An 11,227-nucleotide genomic window follows, 5' to 3' on the forward strand; every position below is an offset into this window, starting at 1 on the left:
GCCTCTAGACCATGATAAATAAATTTCTTTTGTACATAAATTACCCAGTCTGTAATATTTTATCTTAGCAGCACAAACTAAGATAGGGTCTGGGTCCTAGATCTACAAGGGTAGACTTGCAGCCTCAGTCCATAGAGGCCAGTCTGCTACTGAGGTCTACTGGGACGGACCAGAACTAGACCTTGGGTCTGCTGGAGTGTGGACCACAGGGGCTAGTTAGGAGTATGTGTGGGGCCACAGAGACAGGGCTGTCACTTGGCAGGCCTGAGGATAGTGTCCATGTTTGCTGGCCTGGTGCCTGAGGCCAGGGTTGCCAGTCCAGCACCAGGATGGGCCCAAAGCCTGGGAGGGTGTGGGCCAATCTTGTTCAGGGTTGGTCTGAAACCTGGGACAGTCCTGGAGTCGGGGGCTGCAGGAGCTGACCTGTCACTGGTTAGGCCTAGAGCCTGTATCCACAGGGACCGATCTGATCAGTAGGGCTGCTGGGGCCAGCCTGGTGCTGTGGCAATTATGAAGCCTGGGGTAGTGGGGGCCAGCCCAGTGCTATGGGAAGTACAGAGTCTGGTCTGCTGAGGTCATCCTGGTACTGGGGTGACTAACTCCACTGGGCAGTCTTGGAGTCTGGGGCTGCAAGCACCAACCTGGAGCTTGAGTCTGTGGGAGCTGGCCAGTCACTGAGGCAGGCCTGATGCTCAGGGTCATTAAGTTAGCCCAGCCCTGGGGTTGGCCTGGAGGTTGCACTGCTGGGGTCAGCCTAGTAGTGGGAAGGCCTGGAGACCAAGTCTGGAGGGGCTGTGGGATTCCATGTGGTGCTGGGAAAGAACTAGAGGCTTAGTCCATAGGTACCAGCCAGGAGTCAGGGTCTGTAGGGGCCTGCCCTGCACTGGGTTTTATTGAGGTGGGCCTTGTTGCGGGAAGTCAGGGACCCCAAACGGAGGGACCAGCTGGAGCCATGGCAGAGGAACATAAATTGTGAAGATTTCATTTTAGTATGGACATTTATCAGTTCCCAAATAATACTTTCATAATTTCTTATGCCTGTCTTTACTTTAATCTCTTAATTCTGTTATCTTCATAAGCGGAGGATGTACGTCACTTGAGGACCACTGTGATAATTGTGTTAACTGTACAAATTGATTGTAAAACATGTGTGTTTGAACAATATGAAATCAGTGCACCTTGAAAAAGAACAGAATAACAGGATATTTATGGAACAAGGGAAGACAACCATAAAGTCTGACTGCCTGTGGGGTTGGGCAAAAAAAGCCATATTTTTCTTATTGCAGAGAGCCTATAAACAGACATGCAAGTAGGAGAGATATCGCTGACTTCTTTTCCTAGCAAGGAATATTAATATTAATACCCTGGGAAAGGAATGCATTCCTGGGGGGAGGTCTATAAATGGCTGCTCTGGGAATGTCTGTCTTGTGCAGTTGAGATAAGGACTGAGATACACCGTGGTCTCCTGCAGAACCCTCAGGCTTACTAGGGTGGGGAAAAACTCCGCCCTGGTAAATTTGTGGTCAGACCAGTTCTCTGCTCTCGAGCCGTGTTTTCTGTTGTTTAAGACGTTTATCAGGAAAATACGTGCACTGTTGACCATAGACCCTTATCAGTGGTTCTGCTTTTTCCCTTTGTCCTGTTCCCTCAGAAGCATGTGATCTTTGTTAGACCCTTATTAGTCATTCTGCTTTTTGCTCTTTGAAGCATGTGATCTTTGTACCTACTCCCTGTTTTTACATCCCCTCCCATTCCGAAACCCTTAATAAAAACTTACTGGTCTGAGACTCAGGTGGACATCACAGTCCTACCAATATGTGATGTCACCCCTGGCAGCCCAGCTGTAAAATTCCTCCCTCTGTACTGTCTCTCTTTATTTCTCAGCTGGCCGACACTTATGGAAAATAGAACCTACGTTGAAATATTGGGGGCAGGTTCTCCCAACAGGGCCTGATGTTGGGGTTCAAGGCAAAGGCTAGTGCTTACTTTCTTCTCCTTCCCCCAAGCAGAAGATACATCTCTTCTAGGTGTTCTGCCTGGGATTGGGAGAGGGATGAGGTGGATAATGTAAAATGATTCTTCTTACTTTCTTCAGTGTGTATTTTCTTATTTATGGGCTGCACCCAGGTGCTGTAGTCTCTCACCTGGTTTCCTTGGCTCCTTTTAAGGTACTTTTGTCCATGACTAGTTGTTCAAATTGATGCTTCCACAGTGTGATGAGCACTGGAATGTTCTGTTTTACCATCTTGTTGATGTCAGTCCCAAAAACACATTCATAAGCAACCAATAGTCAAAGAAGAAACCACAAAGAAAATTGGAAAATATCTTGAGACAAATTAAAATGAAAACACAGCACACCAAAATTTATATGATTCATCAAAGCAATACTAAGAGGCAAACTTATGGTATAAAGTTTTACATTAAGAAAAATGAAAGATCTCAAATCAATAACCTAACTTTATACTTTAAAGATTAAAAATAAACTAAACCCAAGGCTAATGGAAGGAAGAAAATAATAAAGATTAGGATAAAGATAAGCATAGAAGGCCGGGCGCGGTGGCTCAAGCCTGTAATCCCAGCACTTTGGGAGGCCGAGACGGGCGGATCACGAGGTCAGCAGATCGAGACCATCCTGGCTAACACGGTGAAACCCCGTCTCTACTAACAAAATACAAAAAAAACTAGCCGGGTGAGGTGGCGGGCGCCTGTAGTCCCAGCTACTCGGGAGGCTGAGGCAGGAGAATGGCGTGAACTCGGGAGGCGGAGCTTGCAGTGAGCTGAGATTCGGCCACTGCACTCCAGCCCGGGCGACAGAGCGAGACTCTGTCTCAAAAAAAAAAAAAAAAAAAGATAAGCATAGAAAACAGAAAAATGGCAGATAAGAACAATGAAACAAAGACTTGGCGTTTCAAAAAGTTTAAGACTCCTGCTACAAGATGGCCAACTGGATGCAGCCAGGAGGAACATCTCCCACCAAGGGACCAGGACGTCAGGAAGACTGGTGCACTCCTAGCAGCTCTTCAGGGGGAAGGCATTAAAGCAGACAGAGGAAAGATGCAGATGCTAGGCTGAATGGAAAGGGAGCTGAGAACCCTGCACGGGGCTACTGCACATCTGAACTTGTTCCTGGCCCCCAACAACTCCTGTGGAAGGGGTGAGTTAAACAGGCAAGGAGCCTCTCACCACAGGCCTCTGGAATCCCAGCAGGAGATCCCTCAACCACCACAGACACTTCTGTTGGCAAGGAGAGCTGCTTAGAGAAGTGGTAGAGGCAGAACTCCAGCCGGTGTGGAGCCCAGGGGGCTTGATGCAGGAGTATCTGTAATGGAACATGACAAGGGAGACCTATCCTCCTAGACTCAACTTGATCCCATATGAGACTTTAACCCTAGGGGAACTTTTGGACCTAAACACTGTAGGGCATTCTTGCCCATGACATGCGACCAGTTTGACCTAAGCACCTCTCAGTCTGCTGGCCTCTCCCAGGGCCCCAGCCTGGCCATGATAGAAAACACATTAAAAAAAAAAAAAAAAAAAAGTCCAAAATATAAATGAACCCAGGAGTTGGTTTTTTGAAAAAATTCATAAGATAGACCATTATCTAGACTAATAAAGAAGAGAGAAGATCCAAATAAACACAAATTAGAAACAACAAAGAAGATACTACCACTGACCCCACAGAAATACAAATAACTGTCAGAGACTACTATGGACATGTTTATACACACAAACTAGAAAGTCTAGTTTGAAAATCTAGAAGAAATGGATAAATTCCCGAACATGTACACCCTCCCAAGATTAAACTAGGAAAAAATTGAATCCCTGAACAGACCAATAATGAGCTCTGAAATTGAATCAGTAGTAAATAGCTTTCCAACCAAAAAAAAAAAAAAAAAAAGCCCAGGATTAGACAGAGTCACAGCAGAATTCTACCAGGTATACAAAGAAGAGCTGGTACCATTCTGACTGAAACTATTCCAAAAAAATTGAGAAGAAGGGACTCCTCTTCAACTTATTCTATGAGGCCAGCATCATCCTGATACTAAAACCTGGCAGAGATACAATAAAAAATAAAACTTCAGGCCAATATCCTTGATGAATACTGATGCAAACAATCCTCAACAAAATACTGGTAAGCCAAATCCAGCAGCACATCAAAAACTTTACCCACCATGGTCAAGTAAGCTTTATCCTTGGGACACAAGCTTGGTTCAACACATGCAAATTAATAAACGTGATTCATCACATAAACAGAATCGAAAACAAAACCACATGATCATCTCAATAGGTGATGATGATCAAAGCAGAAAAGGCTTTCAATAAAATTCAACATCCCTTCATTTAAAAATCTCAAAAAAACAGGTACAGAGGAACACACCTCAAAATAAGAGCTACCTATGACAAACCTACAGCCAACATCACACTGAATGCAAAAGCTGGAAGCATTTCCCTTGCAAAAGGAAAAGACAAATATGCTCTCTGTCACCACTCTTATTCAACATATACTGGAAGGCCTGTCCAGAGGAATCGAACAAGAGAAAAAAATAAAGGGCATCCAAATAGGAGGAGAGGAAGTCAAACTATTCCTGTTTGCAGATAACAAGATTCTGTATCTAGAAAACCCCATAGTCTCAGCCCAAAAGATCCTTAAGCTGATATACAACTCAGCAGAGTTTCAAGATACAAAATCAACACACAAAAATCAGTAACATTCCAATATACTAACAACAGCCAGGTGGAAAGCCACATCAGGAACACAATTCCATTTACAATTGCCACAAAAAGAATAAAATACCTAGGAATACAGCTAACCATGGAGGTGAAAGATCTCTACAATGAGAATTAGAAAACACTGCTGCTCAAAGAAACCAGAGAGGACACAAATAAATGGAAAACATTTCATGCTCATAGATAGGAAAAGTCAATATCATTAAAATGGCCATTCTTGCCCAAAGCAATTTACAGATTCAATGCTATTCCTATCAAGCTACCAATGACATTCTTCACAGAATTAGAAAAGCATACTATTTTAAAACTCATGTGGAACAAAAAAGAGCCCCAATAGCCAAAGCAAAAAGAACAAAGCAAGAAGCATCATGCTTCTCAGATTCAATTATTCCACAGGGCTACAGTGACCAAAACATCATGGTACTAGTACAAAAACAGATACACAGACCAATAGACCAATGGAACAGAACAGAGAGGCCAGAAATAAGGCACACACCTACAACCATCTGATCTTCGACAACGCTGACAAAAACAAGCAATGGGGAAAGGACTTCCTATTCAATAAGTGGTACTAAGATAATTAGCTAGCCATATGCAGAAGATTGAAACTGGACCCTTTCCTTATACCATATGCAAAAATCAACTCAAGATGGATCATAGAGTTAAATATAAAACCACAAACTCTAAAAACCCTGGAAAACAACGTAAGCAATACCATTCTGTACATAAGAACCGACAAAGATTTCATGAAGAAGATGCCAAAAGCAATTGCAACAAAAGCAAAAATTGACAAATGGATCTAATTAAACTAAAGAGCTTCTGCACAGCAAAAGAAACTATCAACAGAGTAAACAGACAACTTACTGACTTGGTTTGGATCTGTGTCCACACCTAAATCTCATGTTCAATTTTAATCTCCAATGTTGGAGGTGGTGCCTGATAGGAGATGATTGGATCATGGGGGTGGATCCTTCAAGAAGGTTTTGCACCATCCCCTTGCTGTTCTCACGAGCTCTGGTTGTTTAAAAGTGTGTGGCACCTTTCCCCCCTTGCTCTCTCTCTTGCTCCTGCTCCCATCATGTGAGATGCCTTGCTCCCACTTTGCCTTCCACCATGATTGAAACTTCCTGAGGCCTCCCCAGAAAGAGAAACCTCAATGCTTCTTGTACAGCTTACGGAACCATGAGCCAATTTAACTTCTTTTCTTTTAAAGTACCCAGTCTCAGTTATTAATTTATAGCAATGTGAGAACAGATTAATGTACCTACAGAATAGAAGAAAAATTTTGCAAACTATGCAGCTGACACAAATCTAATATCCAACATCTATAAGGAATGTAAACAAATTTTCAAGAAAAAACTACCCCATTAAAAAGTGGGCAAAGGATATGAACAGCACTTTTCAAAAGAAGACATACATGTCACCAATAAGCACATGAAAAAAAGCTCAATATCACTAATCATTAGAGAAATGTACATGAAAACCACAATGAGATACTATCTCACACCAGTCAGAATGGCTGTTACTAAAAAGTCAAAGCATAACAGATGTGTGGAGAAAATAGAACAGTTATATACTGTTGGCAGGAGTGTAAACTAGTTCAACCATTGTGGAAAGTGGTGTGGTTATTTCTCAAAGAGCTAAAAATGTAACTACCTTTCAACCCAGCAATCCCACTACTGGGTATATACCCAAAGGGATATAAATCATTCTGTCATAAAGACACAGGAACATGTATGCTTATTGCAGAACTATTCACAATGGCAAAGCTGTGGAATCACCCTAACTGCCCATCAATGGTAGACTGGATAAAGAAAATGTGAATATTATGCAGCCATAAAGAAGAATTATATCCTTTGCAGGAACATGGTGCTGGAGGCCATTATTCTTAGCAAACTAATGCAGGAACAGAAAACCAAATACTGCATGTTCTCACTTACAAGTGGGAGCTAAATGATGAGAACACACGGGCACAAAGAAAGGAACAACAAACACTGGGGCCTATCTGAGGGTGGAGGGCAGGAGGAGGGAAAGAAGGAGAAAAAATAACTGGGCTTAGTACCTGGGTGACTAAATAATCTGTACTGGGCTTAGTACCTGGGTGACTAAATAATGTGTACGACACACCCCTGTGACAGTTTACCTATATAACAAGCCTGCACAAGTACCCCTGAAACTAAAATGAACGTTTTTAAAAAGTGTATAAAGAAGATCAATAAAATCAAAAAATCATATCTAGACTAAAAAAGAAAAAAACAAGAATGCTCAAATAACTGAAATTAGAAATGAATAAGGGGACATTACGACTACTTTTACAGAAGTGAAAAGGATTATAAGAAAATACTGTATGAACAATTGTATGCCAACAAATTGGATAACCTAAATAAAATTGATAAATTCCTAGAAACCCCTAACCTGCCAAGACTGATTTAGGAAGAAATAGAAAATCTGAACGGGCCTTTAATAAGTAAAGAGATTGAATCAGTAATCAAAAACCTACCAACAACAACAACAAAATTCTAGGATCAAATTACTTCACTGGTGAGTTCTACCAAACATTTAAAGAATTAATATTAATCCTCTTCAAATCTTCTGAGAAGCTGAAGAGGAGGAAGTACTTCCAAACTTATTTTACAAGGCCAGCATTGCACTTATACCGAAGTCAGACACAGACACAGGCACTACAAGAAAATAAAACTACAAACCAATATCACTGACATATATTGATGCAAAAATCCATTTTAAAAACTGGCAAACAGAATTAAAGAGCAATTTAAAATGATTACACATCATGATCAAATGGGATTTTTTTCCCTTAAATACAAGAATGGTTCAACATTTGAAAATCAATCAATGTAATATGCCACATTAAGGGGAAATAGAATTATGGGGGAAAAACATGAGATTATCTGAATTGCAGATAAGCCATTTGAAAATTCAACACCCTTCTATGATAAAAGCATCCAATAAGCTAGGAATGAAAGGAATTTGCCTCAACATAACAAAGATAATATATAAAAGTTCCACAGATAATATCATACTCAATGATGAAAGCTTTTTCTCTAAGATGAGGAACAAGGTAAGTATGTTCACTTTCACCACTTCTAGTCTACTATGTTCTATTCCAACATAGTACTAGAAGTCCTGACCACAGCAATTCAGCAAGAAAAATAAATAGGAGGCATCCAAACTGGAAAGGAAGAAGTAGAATTATCTCTATTCACAGGCAACATGATCTTTTTCATTTTTCTTTTTTTACTTTAAGTTCCGGGATACATGTACATGTGCAGAACGTGCAGGTCTCTTACATAGGTATGTATACATGTGTCATGGTAGTTTGCTGCACCTACCAACCAGTCACCTAGATTTTCAGTCTGGCATGCATTAGCTATTTGTACCGATGCTTTCCTCCTTTTTTCCCCCTCCAACAGGCCCCAGTATGTGTTGTTTCCCTCCCTGTGTCCGTGTGTTCTCATTGTTCAGCTCCCACTTATAAGTGAGAACATGCAGTGTTTGGTTTTCTGTTTCTGTGTTAGTTTGCTGAGGATGATGGCTTCTAGCTTCATCCATGTCCCTGCAAATGACATGATCTCATTCCTTTTTATGGCTGAATAGTATTCCATTGTTTATATGTACCACATTTTCTTTAGTCTATCACTGATGGGCATTTGGGTTGGTTCCATGTCTTACAGGCAACATGATCTTATTTGTATAAAATCCTAAAGATTCCACACTAAAATAAATGCTAGAACTAAGAAACAAATTCAACCAAGTTGCAGGATATAAAGTCAACATACATGACTCATAACACATATTCTATCCTGCCTGTCACATTGCTTCCCTGTCTAATACAATTTCTTGGAGAGGCTGGTATTTCCTTGAATAATGGGCACAAGAAGTTCCCAGTGCCTTCAATATAAAATCTACACTCTCTAGCCTGTAATTCAGCTTATGCCGCTACATTCCATCCATCCCCTCATTCCACACCAGTTTATCATTACATACTCTGTACCAGGCTAGGAACACAGAGGTCTCCAATGCCAACCACACTAATAAAAATGAGTCCAAAGAACCTGTAAACTGAATCACTCTTGATTGTGATTTTCTTTATAAGGAATGTCCATCCTTTCTCCTTTAAGCACGGATGAAGTAGGAAGATAGAAAAGGAAAGAAGTGAAGTAAATGACATTCGCATGCTGTGGTACATTCAAACTACCACAGAACTCCAGAGAAAGCACTCAACTGCTGCTACATCAGACATCTTGCTGGTCAACCAGAGGAAGGAGGATGAAAATGGCACTGATTCATCCATGCTCCAGCATCATAGTATCACTGTCTTTTTTACCTCAATCCTTTTTTACCTCAAAACCTTCATCATGATGTCTCTCCTGGCACCATCCTACTTACAGGAGGATGAGAATATCTGCAGGGGGTTTCCCCAGGGTGGCATCTAAGTTTTTCTGGATAGCACCAGGTCTAGAGAATTTTCCTCTTTCCCAAACACACCAGATGGAACCCTTCCTGTTTTTAGTCACCAGAGAGAGGAGTAGGAACATATATAATAAGAATAAGGGAGAAATAATGCATTTTCTTCAGTCTCTCCACATGTGGAGTAGCCCAAGACAGCCTTGGAAGGAAGCCTCCTATAGTGGCACCCAAAAGTTTCGTCAAAGACCTTTGCTACTCCTCTCTCTTGAACAGCTTCCATGACTTCATATTGTCCTGAATCATTGTGCATTGTTATCTCCCACATCAAATTAATGTCACCTTTGAAATCCCTCCCTCTTCAGACCAGAAGACAGAGGAGACCTGCTTTCACATCCCAGCAATGTGATGTGTCTCAACTTAACAATGATTTTGTGTCTCAACTCTCTGAAACTAGCTTTTCTATTTCAGAAATGGACTTAGAGCAGTTTCAGATATGGGCATCAGATATCAAGTGTGTATAGAGAAGGAAGTTTTAGAGGCAAGAACATACTAAAATAATTTGAGGAAGTTATTTTAAATTCTCACACTAAATCTTCTTCTCTAGAAATTCAGTAGGCCTGGATAGCGGCCCAAGGAATGGTGTCTTGCATGAATTTCCCCCTCACCACTATCATAAGCCCCCGCTTGATTTTAATTCCTCAACTATTCCCAATCATGACCTTCTAACTCTCACATTTATATATTGCCCAGACTGCCTTCCCTCACAATATCATCCGCAGCTTAACATCGTAAATCAAGTAACACCTACAACCACCATCAAGAACCATCAAGAATTTATGTATGTACTTTTTTAATAGTTCCATCCAGAGCTCTTAAAAATATACCTAAGTATACCTGACACATTTATCTTCTGCCAACTGGGAACCCCAAAATGTGTTCTCCTCAAACTTCAAATATCTTTCTGTCTCAATTATATCACTTATGGCATACTATGTTTATTTAGTCATAAATCATTTATATATTAATTTATTTAATAGACATTTACAAATAAAGTAAATAAAACACTCAGCTTAACAACAGGGATACAGAGATTTATACGAAAATGTAAGTAGATAAATCTCATATGTGTATGCTTGAGATGGTAAAAGAAAAGAATGAGTAACTTTCTTGTTAGAAGAGATTGTTCAAAATAGTTCCTGGCCCTGAATTATTCCAGCTGGACACATTTAAAAAATCATTGAGGAAGGAGAACTTTTTATAACCCTTGAAACATAAAGTTCTGTCTTCATTTTATTGTAAATTCATTTGCAGTGATGATTACTATTCCCATGTTTTACTGAATATGGGAACAAGGATACCTCAAGAAAAAAGGTCAAAGGAAAAGGAGTTTGGAGGATGGAGTGTAAGAGAAAAAGAGAGGAGAGTGAAAGGAAGGGATGGTAGAGCAGTAGAAGTAGAAGCAAGGGGAGGAAGAAGGGAAAAGGCTAAACATCATAACTGAACTCACTCCCAAGAAAGGAGAAATAACTTTGGTTGGTTGTCCATATGTCTGGTTAATGTTCCTCCTGTGTTTCTTGTTTCCTTTGTGTGTGTGTGTGTGTGTGTGTGTGTGTGTGTGTGTGTGTGTGTGTTTACTGGAACTGCCATGGTTTGAAGGTATGCATCTGGAAACATTCTAGACCCCGATTTCATTTACCTGTACTGCCTTCTCCGACATTTAGGGCTATTTATGGTCAATGAAAATCACACTCAAGGGGGTTTTTGAAGAATGTGAAAAGACACTAGATATATTTATTCAAGGCTAATTAGTTGCCATTCCATAAGACCTCAGGTGTTTTATTAAACTCTAGCCAGCCCTCATCCCAGACTAACCCAAATTCTGCTCATAACAACCCAACATTTGTTCTCTTTGCACCAAACATCTGACAAAACCAAATGCCAGTCCCAGTTTTACCTCCACGTTATGCCCACCCAAGCCCCAATCCCAAGACAAACACAACACTAGTCAAGCCATCCACCAACACCCAGCTTCAACCCAAAAACCAATTCATCCACAAATGCCCTCTACTCC

Source organism: Chlorocebus sabaeus, chromosome 2, assembly GCF_047675955.1.
Source record: "Chlorocebus sabaeus isolate Y175 chromosome 2, mChlSab1.0.hap1, whole genome shotgun sequence".
NCBI lineage: Eukaryota > Metazoa > Chordata > Mammalia > Primates > Cercopithecidae > Chlorocebus > Chlorocebus sabaeus.